We start from the raw sequence: 14,459 nt of genomic DNA, 5'->3' as shown, positions 1-14,459 counted from the left end.
GTACACGCACGATGCGGTCGAAGCTATTGAAGAAGCTTGAGTTGTAATTCCTCAGCATGAATTCACATCCTAGAGTGCTTACCTCATCCTGTTGTCTGCGTGCTCTGTGGCTACATACCTGGCAAAGAGCAGGATTAATGCTGATGAAAAACGTGCCTGGTTCTCTGCATAACAGATGATGTCCGAGTGGAAGACCGCCAAGGGAGGATTAAAAGCAAGAATGCGAAAATGTGCTTAGGAATCCGTGCGTGAGATGATGAGTTCTGAGCTGATGCTAGTTCTGTGCAGCTTCCAGCGTCTTCCTCAGGGGCGAGATTTTCTTGCTCTTGATTTAGCCTTGAATGTTTTCTAGCTACGATATTTTTAGAAAGATCTAACAGGAAACAAGGAGCCATGCTGAAGCCTGGGGAGCTCATTTGGATCTAGATAAACATTTGTCCGTAAAAACCGTGCATTCTTCCCTGGTCACATCTTCCCACGACAGTCCATCTTTCTGTGAATTTGCAGGGGTTCAACAGAGATTAGTGCATGGCGTCTTTAACTGTATTCCAAGCCTCACGTTCTCTTCTCCAGTAAGGCTGTGTATCTTTGGAAACAGAAAAAATATAGACACTTATTTTTTGCAGTCCCCAGCACAGTTGTAAGCATGTTAGAGACTGTTACACAGATATTGACTAGTTAATTTATTACTAATGCTTTAAAAATGAAGTGATGACTGGTACCTTAAAGTCAAACCAAATCATGAAGCATTTCTCTTTTTCAGCTAGGGGAAACTTTCTACTGTTTTTTTTCTTTTTTGAAAGATTTAAGAGGCAGCAGGTATGCCATTTTCAACTAAGTATTTTGCTGCCAATATGAGAGTCTTAGAAGGCAGGAAATAACAAAACACAATGCCAAACAAAGCTGATAGTTTTCAAGGATTCATTTAATTTCCAGGCCACAGCATCTTCCATGGCTTGTTGCCTTAAAAAAAGAGCAACACACATCTGCTCAAAATTCAATCCAGAAATGCAATTATGAAGCAAAGCTGTCTCACACACGTACAGTCACACGTCCCCTGGTAGTGCACTGAGCCAGATGACGCTGCGCAGCGTGGTGTCTGTGCCCAGGGCACTGCCAATGGGTCGGATACATGGCTGATGACAATCTCCATCGTTTCACGTCAGAGATGCTGAGTTCTCCAACTCCTGTTTTGAACAACCTCAACGGCAATTGTTATTGGAACAAACTGTCATTGACGTCCAGGACCGGCCCCAGACATGTCTCATTCCGTGTCTCTACTTGCCGAAATTCTAGGTTTTTCTCAGGCGTTTGCTCATGTTGGTCTACTCCTCATGTGATTAACTTTACTGAGTTGTACTTTAGTATTGATTTTTGTCTGCTTCAATTTGTACAAAAGCTCTCATGGATATTGTTCACCATTTATTTACTTAAAGTGATAGGTATGCGTTGTTACATATAGCGGTTCTCTTCAGGTTCAGCTTCTGGGAAAAACATACAAATCCATATCTCTTCTGTCTGCTAATGTTACACTTGTTTCCATTTTTGCTTTGGCCTCCAGGAAGTTCAGAGTCACATTTTCTGTGTACTTACAGAAACTATGTTACATGCTATCATTATCATATTAACTTAATTTTCTTCTTTTGATCTTTAAGTTCCTATTTCCATTCCTTTTTTTTTATTAAGCCTATCATATATTTTTTGTTGTTGTAAGCCAAATTAAAATCACTTTGGAGTAAGTCAGGGTTTATTTAAATGATAAAGCACAACTGTCTTTGATTATCTAGCTAAGTGTTTTTTGTTTTAGATTATATACCTTTAAAATAAATTACCTTTGTCTTTAAATAACTGAAAACGAAGAAGCTTGATTCTTCAGAAAGTTAACCCATGGCTATAGCAACCACATCGATACAGACAACTGATGTTCCATCAGGACTGCCTTTAAACAACCAGGAGAATTTCACGGTCTCTGCAGCTGTCAGTCTTAAGTTTCTGTCTTCTTTATTGATTGTATTACTCTTGAAAGCTACATGAGTTTCTTTCTCTCTTTATTTCTTCCTTCCTGTCTGTCTGTCTTTCTTTCCTTCTTTCTTTTTCTTTCTTCCTTCCTTCTTTTTTGAGAGCTGTTTGCTATAGAGCACACGCACTTGCTGGGGAGAGAAACAGAAAGTAAGAAATCACACTCCACAATCCCTTCCCCTCCATTCCTTTCTCAGGATTTTGGGCATACATGCACATACACTGGGACGTGAGTTTCATGCCAGGTCTGGGACTTGAACCCTGGTTGATTGCATGAGGGTCCAGTGCCTTAAACACTATGCCACCTGCTAGTGCCAATACACAATTTTCTTATCCAAGAAAAGATATTTAATAAAATTACACAGACCACAGCAACTGAGTTGGAATGACCATGACTGAATAGAACAAAATCAGATAAAGTAAAGGAGAGTGTCCATGGAATGTTAAGAAATGTACTGGTCTAGATGATCAACTGAGACTCCGTTGACGGTGTGCTTCCAAAGCCTCTGACATAAGCCGATGTTCGCCTCAGTGGCAGTACTGTTTCCTGGGAGCTCAGAGTTGAAGCAGACACAGAAACTGAGCCCTTCGACACAAGGCTGGCTGGTATAACTCGGGACACTGACACCTTCATTCCTTCTTTGTCTTAGAGGGCCACTTCCCTCTGTCATCTGGTCATCTCTCAGGACTGTGTCCTGTCTTCTCAGACTCTCCAGAGCAGACACACAGCTGTCAATTACTAGCAGAGGGGGTGCAGCAAAGGACTATCCCTGAAAACAAAGGCAACTCGCAAGCTTTCAGGAAGCCTTCTTGGGGCGAGCGCGGGGGGCAGTGATGGGCCTGTTCAGGACACCCTCGGGCACTTGTGCATTGCCTGGTCCAGCTGCAGCTGGTTAAGTGCGTCAGGATGCCATGTGTTTCTGTGTTCTGCTTTTCCTGTGTTCATATTCTTCAGTTTTTTCCCATCACATCAAACACTTGTCCAGCCCAGGAACAATGCTGGCCTTTGCCCTGTCACTCCTGGCAGCACAGTCCAGTTGTTTGGAGAAAGATGTAGCTTAGTGCCTGAGCACCCTGGGCAACTGCAGCCCTCGAGTCCCGTGGCCTTACTCTTCTCATTTGCAGAGTGAGGGGGTTGGAGCAGGCTCCTGTTTTAAACACTTATTTGTGCTTACATCCCAAACAATCTGTTATTATTATTTTTTAAAATCTTTTTCTAAAACCATGTGTTCAGCAGCAGCTTTGAATGGGGAAATGTTTTTTTAAAGTGATGCCACTGCGCCCTCCTGTGGCTGAAAGTGAAGTCATCAAGTTGTTCACAGACATTAGCAAGACTCAGAGGGAAAGTAGGCCTGGGACAAACCGCCAATTTTACAGGTATCTGAACCAGCTGTTCCAGAACGCACCAAGTCGCCGGGTAGACCGGGTGCCACATGTAACCGAGAGGCCCTGGTGTCACCAGCCTGGGAAAACCACACCGCTGCCCCGAGTCCCACCTCTGCTGGTTAGCAGGAAGCATGTTTCTCAGCTACATACTCCGACTGCTGAGAACCCTCTAGGTGCCCTCCTCCTTGCCCACGGATACAGAATCCAGAGAAGGCCTCCGAGCTCATTGCACTGCCCTGCCCCACACATGCCTGCCAGTCTGCAGGAAGGCCTTGTAACAGAACCCGCCATGTCCTGGGCAGGACTCGGGCCTCAGCCTCACCTGTGGTACGAGCCCTTCTTTCTCCAGCTGCAGGAAGCTGGCATCATCACCCGGGCCAGTGTCCTTAAACTCTAGCTCTGCCTTCCAGCAGGTGGGGCTGCCTGCTCTATGCCGGCTTCCCTTCACGCTGTTGAAAACCCAGTTTGAATGTGAGGTTTGTTGCAAGGCTCAAGTGCAATAAATGCAAAGACCCTGGCATTCCGAGAAACTAGGTCCCCTCTCACAGATCAAGGTGTCCAGATAAATTTCTGGACTCCTTTCATGTAACATAGAATTTAGAGTTAGTAAAAACTGAGAGAATTAAACTAAGTTATAGAATGAAAAAAATCGTAGACAAAGAATTGGACCTTTGGCTTCTAGTAAAGCCTGGATGACTTACTCAGGAAATAGTTTTTACTTTTTTTAACCTCTGCATTTTTTATTGGCCTCTTGCTTCCCAAGAGTACCCTGTTTCTGCTGACTCAACGTCTCAGAACCTCAGTGTCGTTGGTCTCAGACACCACCTTTTCTACCAGTCTGCAGGTGGTGGTCTTTGGGATGGTCTGCATGGAGTGGCTGCTGTCCAGGGCATCACGGAGACTAAGGTCCTCGCCGTCTTCTAGCAGGTGGCGGTAGGTGGCAGTCCCAGCCTCCACCTTGACCTGGATGTTCTTCATGCTCCTGGGCCTGGCGCTACCCCTCTGCCCAGGTCTGTGCCAGCACCAACTCCAGGTGCAGCAGGACTCCACTGAGCTGCTCCATCTGCATGGTGTAGCGAGCTTCCTCCTCCCTCAGGCTGTTCTCCAAGCTGGCCTTCAGATTTCTCATGAAGTCCAGGTCAGTCCCTGAGAACTGGGCCTTGCGTCTCAGCTCCATGAGTGTCAGTTCTGGAGCTCCGATCTCGGGGGACTGTGCAGTGACACTGTGGTGCTCTCCTCGATCTGCTGGGACCAGTATTTGTCCAGCTCCTCTCGGTTCTTCTGAGCCAGCTCGTCATATTGGGCCTGGATGTCTGCCATCATCTTGCTGAGGTCTTGAGATTTGGGAGCATCCACTTCCATGGTCAACCTGGAGCTGGCAATGTGGGCTTGTGGGCCATCCTCCTCAGGAAGAGCAGTCCCTCCTCGAGAGCCTTTATCTCTGTCTCTAGTGGCAGCCGAATGACATTGGTGTTATCAATGACCTCGTGGAGTCCGTGGATGTCACTCTCCATAGACTGAGGCACAGCCAACTCTGTCTCATACTTGATTTTGACGTCATCAGCTACAAGGCCGGCATCGTTTTTCTGCAGAAGGGTGCGGGCATTGTGCACAAAGTTTGCAAAGATCTGTGCCCTCGGCTCCTTGACAGTCTTGAAATAATGCCCCCAGTCTCTGATCTGGGGCCCCTTCTTCTTCAGATGTTCCCAGATTTTGCTCTCTAGCCTCCAATTATCAGTCTCTAGGTTCCTCACTCTGTCCAAGTAGGAGACTAGATGGTTGCTCTGGTCTGGCATGGTCTTCTTCTTGCCCTGGATGCTCCCCATTTCTGCCAACCCACCAGCCATCCCTGCCACCAGGCCCCCGGCTCCCTAGCTGCCCTGGGCACTGTTGGTGCACAAAACGGAGATCCAGGAGCCTGAGGCCCTGGAGCTGCATAGACAGTGGTAGTGCTACTGGCTGGCCAGACCCGGTGACTGGGCACCTGGACAGAGCCCAGGGACTGCTAGTTGGTGGAGAAGGGGGTGGAGTGTGGTGAAGCTCATGCTGTCCGGGAAGGAAAGTAAGAGGCTAGGAATCTGGTTCAAGCCACTCCTCAGGAAGTGATTTGGCAGACACATTCCTAGATAGTGAGAAGAGCAGTCACTCCTTTTCAGTGTCCCCATGAGCTGCCACTGGGAAAGAGAGAAAGGTTAAAGACCCTTTGGGTGGCAAGCAGAGGCAGTGGTAAGATGCTATCTTCTGGGAGGCAATCCCCCACAGGAAGGTTCCTGGTTCAAGTCTAGAGACCTCTTTAACTATGCTAGGGCCTTGGGTGCCCATGATTTGGGGCTGGTTGAAGGCTGAGGGTAGATTCCAGAGTCAAAACCCTGTTGAAAGTGCTGTCTATCTCTCTTTCTCAAGAAAATAGAGACCTTTGTCTTCTTACCATTACCTACATAAAAGCTTCGGAAGTATTTCTGGACTCCTTTCAGGCAAGGAAGTCAAAGGGTCCCCATATTCCTCTATGGTGTGCATTTTATCACGTTTGCTTCACCGCCCTTTGTCTTCATATATAGACAAATTTGTTTTCTGAAATAGCACCCATCGTCCTTAAATACTTCAGTGTAGACGTCCCTAAAACTAGGACACTCAACTCCATAACCAGCACATCACCCTCCAAACCAGGAAATCAGCATGACCATTCACATTTCACTAACCGACCCAACAACGCGCTGGATTTCCTTTTCCGTTTTTGGTGCTGACCAGCATCACTTAGTTGTTACATTTCATTAGTTTCCTTCCATCTGGAGCTGATCCTCTGTCTTTCCTTCTCTTTCAAGTTTGTATTAGTCAGCTCAGGTTGCTGTAATAAATACCACAGCCCGAGGAGCTTAACAACCGAAGTTTAATTTCTCACAAGTCTGGAGGCCAGAAGTTCACAATCAATGTGGGTAAGTTGGTTCCTTCTGAGGCCTCTGTTCTTGGCTCACAGGTGGTCGTCCGCCCTCTGCGTCTTCCCCATGTGGGTCTGTTTCCTAATCTTATGAGGACACCAGTCAGATTAGATTAGGGCCCACCTCTATTACCTCATTTTAATTTAATTACCTCTTGAGAGATCATGTTTCCAAATAGAGTCATATGCTGAAGTACTGAAGGTTAGGACTTAAACATGAATTCTGGGGGTAACCCAGTCCATAACAGTCTTAAAAGGTACAGACCCTCCAGAGTATAGAATGACACACACCTAGTCCAGGATCTTTCCTCGTTACTGCACTCAGCCCGCATGCTCTCAGCAGAAATACTTCAGAAGTTATCCTGTGTTCTTTTCAGGGGCTAGCTCTGTCACCCTGACCTAACTTTATGATGCTAACCCTTATCAAATGATCAAAGATGTAGCTTAGTGCCTGAGCACCCTGGGCGGACGACCACCTGTGAGCCAAGAACAGAGGCCTCAGAAGGAACCAACTTACCCACATTGATTGTGAACTTCTGGCGTCCAGATTTGTGAGAAATTAAACTTCGGTTGTTAAGCTCCTCGGGCTGTGGTATTTATTACAGCAACCTGAGTTGGTGTCTGCCAGTTCCCCATAATAAATTTCCATTTTGCGCTTTGTATTTGGCTAGTGTGTGAGGGAAGGTATTTAATTATTATGTCCATATCCTGTTCCCTGCCAGATCGCCATTGCCCTTTCTTAGCAACCAGCTGGACTCCTTTTTCAGTAGAGAGAGGGGAAGAAAAGGTGGAAAGAGAAAGGAAGTTAAGATAGCATTTCTTTTTTTTGAGAGGTTTTTGCGATAGGGCGTGTGCGCTCGCCAGACAGACAAAGAGAGACAGAGAGACAGAAAGCGAGAAATCAGCCCCCCAGGGGGGCTGGTCGCACCGCAATCCCTTCTCTTCCATTCTCCTCTTGGGATCTTGGGCACGCACGCACACACACCCGGCGTGAGTTTGAAACCACGGGGTCCAGGACGCGAACCACGGTTGACTACGTGGGAATCCAGTGACAGAGCCATTACACTAACTGCTGGTTCCCAAGATAGCATTTCAAGGTGCACAGTTAATAGTCTTTAAAAGAGGAGTTGAATAACTTTTTTCCAATTTCTTATTTTGTAGTTTGCCTTGGATTATTGCAGTAGTATTTACATACATCAAGAAAATGTGTTCCAAAGATGCATGTAATTGAAGAAAATCTCATTAGTAATGATAATTCCAACTGATATTTTGAGAGTTTATGATGTGCTAAGGTTTCTGTAAGTGTTCGTTCTTTTCATTATTGCTACAATTGGGTGAGGGGGTGTTACTGTCGTTTCTGTTTCACAGATGAGGAATATGAAGTATGGAGAGTTTAAGGAACGTGTCTTAGCTAGTCAGCCACCTTGGAGTTTCTAGGACAAAAGCTTGTGACTGTAATTTATTTTTAATAAGAAAGGCAGTGGACTGGAGAGATAGACAACGAGCATTTCTGAAAGGGTCTGCCAGGCTGCGATCCTCTGGACCCAGCTCCCTAGTCAGCGGGGATTTCGGAGGGCACCGCAGGCTGGGACCTGACCAGACGTCCTGTGTGGCTCCAGCCTGGTGCAGCGGCCCCCTGCTGCTTGCACCACTGCGGCCACTATTCTTTTATCTATGTTGATATTTCTCAGAATCTGCCAGACTTCCATCGTTCTACATGCCCCAAAGTTGAGTTCAGCTCCAAATTTAGAATCAAAATGACGAAGTGGATTCCACAATTGAAAATAAATTTTCCATCCCCTATTCTATTAATAGTTAACACTCTTGAAATGTTGTCTTTGTTTTTTAATTTCTGGATTTTGTTTTTCAAGGAGAGTGGCATGGTGACTTTTTATTCCACTTAGCTGGTTTAAGAAGAGAATGGAGTTCTCTTTTTGGAATAAACAATGACCTGAATGTTCAGGATAAAACTTAGCAGTGGCAAGTAACCCCTGACACTTGCCTCCCCCAGTCGGAGTAATTTTCTTACTCCTGCGCCTCTTCCTCCACCACGCAGAGGCTGCTGCCAGTGCTACATGGGCCACAGTCCCTGGGTCAGTTCATGTGATTCGTTTTCCCATGGGACTGGACTTGTCTGGGGCAGGGATCATTCTTACTTCTCCTTGTAGCCCAAGAACCCACTGAGAGATTTGGCACATAGGAACCTTGTGAAAGATTTACTTAAGGAGTAAATAGTAGGGAAAAGGCTGAGCGGGAACAGGCAGCCCCACAATGAACTTGGGGAAGAGTGTGGAAAGGAGGCCGGGGTGGCTTCATGCTCTCTTTCTTGGCCTGGCCTCTCACATGGCTTCTGCCTTAAGCTCCGTGGTTCTGCAGCTGTTTCTATGTCATGGAGTCGGATTCCATGTTTTGATAAGTCCTTCTTCTTCACATTCCAAACATTCATTCATTGTGAGGTTATACCAGCACTTGCCCCATTGTCATTTGTAGAAGGATTCACTGAATTATGTCACTCCAAGACCTGATGCAGCTGTCCCTGAGCCATCAGAAGGCACTATCTCCTTGACAGTGACCTCCATCCAACAACTGCTTTTCTTTTTTTTTTTAACCATTTAGTGTCAATCATTGGGTATAAATGATTTTTTTTTAAATTAAAAAGTTGATTTATTTTAGTTGAGTAGTTGACTGCAAGAATTAAAAAAAATAGGCCAGCAGATGGTGTGCTGTTAAAGGTGCTGGACTCTAACAGGGTCAGCTGTGGTTCAAGTCCCAGACCTGGCGGCTTGCTTTCTCACTTTCTCTCTCTCTTGTTCACTCTGTCCCTCTCTGGTCAAATTTAAATAAATAAAATGAAATAAAATTAAATAAAATAAGTATTTTAAAAAAAAGAATTAAGAAACTCAGAAGCCAGCAGGTGGCATGGTGGTTAAGTGCTGGACTCCCACATGGCTGACTGCAGTTTGAGTCCCACACCTGGTGGCTTGCTTTCTCACTTTCTCTCTCTCTCCTTCTGTGTCTCTCTGGTGAGCACACATGTCCTATATCAAGTTAAATAATCATAAATAAAATAAAAGATACACTTTTTTAAAAAAGTTAAAAAAATCTCTGAATTTTGAGTGGCTATGTTTTTTATCTCTATAATTCCATATAATATATGACACCTAGTAAACATGTAATTAAATATTTATTGTGTGAACAATGAGAGGATGAGTGAATGAGGAAAACACACCTTAAGATAAGGAGTTGAAGTCTATTTTTTTTTAGAGATTTTTCCTATAGGGTACATGTGCTTGCCAGAGAGACAGAGACAGGGACAGAAAGCAAGAAATGTCCCCCCATGCCACAATCCATTTTCCTTCATTCTCCTCTCGGGATTTTGGGCATGCACACACACACACATCCTGCGTGAATTTTTAAGGCACTGGGTCTGGGACTTGAACCACGGTCGACTACATGGGAGTCCAGCAATGTAACCATTTATGCCATCTGCTGGTCCCAATATGGGGTGGGATTCTATGAAAATATTTGTATAGAATATGGTGGTGAAAGCTGTAGCTGACAACTCTTCTGTCACTTCCGAAAGTGTCCCCTCTTCTTTGGGAGCTCCCTTATTTCAGGTATGATCAGGAGCTACCAGCTTCCTTAAATCCTATGCCCCGCTTATAGTGGTCAGACAGAGCTCGGCACCTGAGCCAGCCTGGGTCAATCCAAGTTTCCTGGCTGTCTTTCTCGGCGAGGCAGACTGAGAATTAAACTAGCCAAAGAGAAAAAGAGATATAAAAGAGAGCGAAAGGATCCGTGTGGCGCTTTGAGCCCTGGTTTTCGTCATTTCCAAGGCCACTTTTTTCGCCTTTTCCCCTAAACTCTTAGATCATCAGAAAAGGCATGATGTGTGTTTCTATGCAAAAAGACTTTCCTGAAGACTCAATAATTAGAGTTAGTTTTCTTGAAATAGAATCCTTCCTTAGTACGTAATGATGGAGTTGGTAAGAACGGCCTGTGTGTTGAGTGCTTACCGCGTGGTAGGTACTTTTCTAAGTGCTCTCTCACAGGCTGACTGAAGGAGTTTTTGCTGTGGCTCAACAGCTTTCGAGGCACACCTTCAGTAGGAGAATACCTAGGCACTTTGCGTGGTATAACCACCTGGCTACCACCATTCTTGTCTCCACCAACTGGTTTTGTGAGTCGCAAGAACCTTCTCTTTCTTTTTCTTTTCCATCCTGGACTTAGTGGCCCGAGTATTTCCTCTTGTACATGGTCTTCCTGGAATACATGGCAGACCAGGAGTATCTGCTGATGCCCCGGGCTAGGACGGGCTTTTGGCTGCAATGGAGCTTCCCCTTCTTGGGCTTTTTTAGCCTTGGGTCACCCTTTTTAACCTTGCCACTGGCATCAGCCTTCTTGGCTTCAGGTTTCTTCTCCTTAGTATCCTGCTTTGCAGCTTTTTCACCTGCCATCTTATATAGTGGGAAAGAGAAGCTTATTTTTTATTTATTTATTTATTTTTATAAAGAATGTGTTGTTTGCATTTAAGGATAATGTAACTGATTAGCTGTATGTGTGCTTTACAACAGCAGTCCTCAACCTTCTGACACCAGGAGCTGGTTTCATGGAAGACAATTTTGCCACAGTGGGTGGGACGGGATAGTTTCAAGATGATTCAAATGCATTATACTTATTGTGCACTTTATCTCTACTATTTCTACATTGTAATATGCAATAAAATCATTGTTCAACTCACCATAATGCGGAATCAGTGGGACCCACCCCTGAGCTTGTTTTCCTGCAGCTAGATGGTACCATCTGGGGACTCCTATGAGACTCTAACATCACTGCTGACCTGACAGGTGGCGGAACTCAGGTGGTAATGCGCTGGGAGTGGCAGAAATACAGATGAAGCTTCACACACTTCCACCACTCACCTCCTGCTGTGTGGCTCAGTTCTGGCTGATGACTCCTTTATAACCTGTCAGCATCTTCAAGTTTTGGCTTATTCCTTTGAAAAATAGACCAAAGAAATATTTGCATCAATTAAGGTTTAATTAGCATTTTAAGTGAAGGGAGTCTTCACAGTTCATATTAGAACTTTAACTGCTGGGGCTGGCAAGAGGCATGGTGGTTGAGGTGCTGGACTCCCACATGGTTGACCATAGTTCGTGTTCCAGACCTAGTGGATTCCTTTTTCACTTTCTCTCTCATAAAATGAAAACTAACAATAATAAATAAAATAAAATAAATAATTATTTTTTTAAAAAGATCTTTAACTGCTTATTCATGGCCTAATCCTCTTGAGTTTTGGCTTGGATCAGGGGTACAGAGTGTTTCTATGGAATACAGTAGTTTTCTTTTTTTCAGAGAGGTTTTTACTAAAGGGCACATGTCCTCACAGGAGAGACAGAGAAACAGAGAGACAGAAACTGAGAAATCACCCCCAGCAGGGATGGCCACTCCGCAATCCCTTCTCCGTTCTCTCAGGATTTGGGCTACACATGCACATGCACGTGGTGTGAGTTTTAAGCCACTGGGTGCAGGACTCGAACCACAGCCGACTACAAGGGAGTCCAGTGACATAGCCATTTTACCATCTGCTGGTCCCCAGAGTAGTTTTCTGAATGTATCAAATCACCCCAATAAAGCCTCTAACTCCAACACTAGCCATATGAGAAGATGGTTTAATCAACTTATAAATAGGCTTATTGTCACAAAGCAGTTTCTTTTAAATTAAAGAAAAACTGTTTTTAATTGTTATTCATGATATTGGGTAGTCGGAAAAGTCATGACGTATTTTTTTCTATGTTTTTCTATGAACAAATCATCATTGCTTTTCTGACGACCCAGTAGAAAGCATGTGTGCATGCGTAAGAGAGAGAATGACAGAGAACCCGCAACAGGGCCTTATTTTGCTATGATCCCTCTCCCCAGCCCTTCTGCTTCTCAGGATCTTGGGGGTTTACACGTGCCCAGCTTATTTCAGTTTGAATGGACTGGGGATCTGAACTAGTTGACCATGTGGTTTTTAGCAGTGGAGTCCAGTTCGCTACCAATTGTGCCACCTAGACCTGGACCCACATTCTCCCAGTTGTACAGAATAAAGAAATATGCCTTGAGAAGCAAGTGCTTTATATTTTTGCATAACAAACCCAACTAATGCATCAGATTATTCAATTTCCACAATTAAATTTATTTGTGTGAAAAGATGGGAATATTTTTTCCTATTTAAAATTTCCTAATAGTGACCAGCAGATGGCTCAATGGTTATGTTGCTGAACTCCCGCATGGCCATGGTTTGAGTCCTGGGCCTGGTGGCTTGAAACACTCTGGGCATGTATGCATGAGTGCCCAAAATCCTGAAAGGAGAATGGAGAAGAAAGGATTGCAATGTGGCCATCACCCCCAATCCCTGAAGGGGTGATTTCTCGCTTTCCGTTTCTTTGTCTCTTTGGTGAGTGCACCTGCCCTATGGCAAAAATCTCTCTTAAAAAAAAAAAAGAAGAAGAAAATTGTGCAACAAATAGTTCTTGCTCTAGTGTCATAGGTAGAAATTTGTTGCTGGTTTATTTGCAAAATTATAAGAGGAAAATATGAATTTAGGAATTAATGACATTATAGTAAATAGTACAGGCTAGAGAACAGGTAAAGTTTGGGAGCAAACTTGAAAGAAAAGTAGGTTGCTAGTATTCTAAATAGATGTAGTCTTTGTTACTTGTGTTAGAATTTTTTTTTTTATATTGCTAGCAAGAGTGACTGGTGTGATAAAAAAAGCTACTTTTGTGATATTAGCCAGTAACAGGGGAGAAATAACAGGGATAACAACAATAATAATAACACATATAGTAACCACTACCACCACAATAGAAATAGCTGCTCATATAATCAATGTGAAAAGGGCACCGCTAGAGGTCATGTAACCTGGGTTTAAAATCTGGTTCAGTAGGGCCAGCAGGTAGCTTGATGGTTGAGGTGCTGGACTCCCACTTTGGCTACTGTAGTTTGAGTCCCAGACCTGGTGACTTGCTTTCTCATGTTCCCTCTCTGTCTGCCTGCCTCTGGTGAGCACACACTTATAGCAAACTTAATAATAATGATAATAGTAATAGTAATAATAATAATAATTAGTAAACATTAAAAAAATAAATTTGGTTCTTCACTCAATAGCCAAATTGCTTCAAATTCTCTGTGCAATCATTTCCTTACTTATAAACTATTATCTGTATTCAAGAGGAATAAAATTAAATGAAAGTAAGCGAAACACTGGCCCAAAGGACACTAACAGATGCTGGTAGCGGTTGTAGCTACTAGGTTCCAAACATTAGTGTGAAGACTAATATATTCAATCCCAATGTTAATAGTTTGAAGATGCAAGGGCTTTGGGGAAGGTGTAAGTGTGGGGCAGAATAGAATGTGGGTGTACGGGCTAACCTTGGGCCCTTGAGAGAAATGGGTAAACTTGGTCTTGATCTATTGCATGATTTCGCTTCTGGGATTGAAGGAAAAATGCTGCCATCAGGAACCAAAGTGCCTTCCAGTATTCAAGAGAACACATTGGACTGCAGATGTCATTACTGATTAACGAGGAGCAGGTGGCACTACAGGCCAGGCCAACACTCATCTCTCATGGATGACTTAGATTTAGGTTTCCTAAAGCAGAGAGATGCTCTTCAATGGCCTTTCCAAGTTCACTAGGGGGATGCCATACGTTTTCCTGGTTTCAGTATCTCATGAGTCTGCCATTTTCTCCTGGTTTACATAAAATAAGTCAACAAGTAATAACTCTTGCATGTTCAAATGACATGGACTAGCGTGGTAATGTGAGTATCTCTACAGCGCGTTTAATCCTTTTATTCAAATCTCTCATTAGGTGGAAATAAATATTTAAAACGGTGAATTTACAAATAATAGTATTCTGTTTTTTCATGAAAAAAATCACATTTATCATTGTTTTCTAAATTAAAAATACAAAGATTTTCATTTCAAATACTTCCTTATTGATTTGCTCTCATGTAAGGAAAAGGCAAAAACCCACAAGTAAACTATTTGCTTAATGCATGTCGTGGTGTAACTCAATGCAATCAAATATACCTTTGTCATGTAGTTGTCAAGAGAGTGGCACTGTGCTGGG

General features: G+C 43.9%; 1 long non-coding RNA gene and 1 pseudogene across 1 annotated transcript; both read right to left on the bottom strand.

Moving 5' to 3' along the window:
- Nucleotides 1-219: 219 nt before the first annotated feature.
- On the bottom strand, nt 220-2,089 carry LOC106736093 (uncharacterized). The gene is made up of 2 exons (XR_001371213.2): nt 1,833-2,089; nt 220-586 (listed from the first exon to the last, which is right to left on the bottom strand). It is a non-coding gene; the product is annotated as an uncharacterized LOC106736093 (long non-coding RNA).
- Nucleotides 2,090-4,188: 2,099 nt separating this feature from the next.
- On the bottom strand, nt 4,189-5,555 carry LOC102470226 (keratin, type I cytoskeletal 18 pseudogene; annotated as a pseudogene).
- Nucleotides 5,556-14,459: the final 8,904 nt, after the last annotated feature.

This window comes from Tupaia chinensis, unplaced genomic scaffold, assembly GCF_000334495.1.
Source record: "Tupaia chinensis unplaced genomic scaffold, TupChi_1.0 Scaffold000634_1, whole genome shotgun sequence".
In the NCBI taxonomy this organism is placed as follows: Eukaryota; Metazoa; Chordata; class Mammalia; order Scandentia; family Tupaiidae; genus Tupaia; species Tupaia belangeri.
The sequence above is the reverse complement of the archived record's forward strand: the minus strand, read 5'-3'. Positions and strand labels throughout refer to the sequence as shown.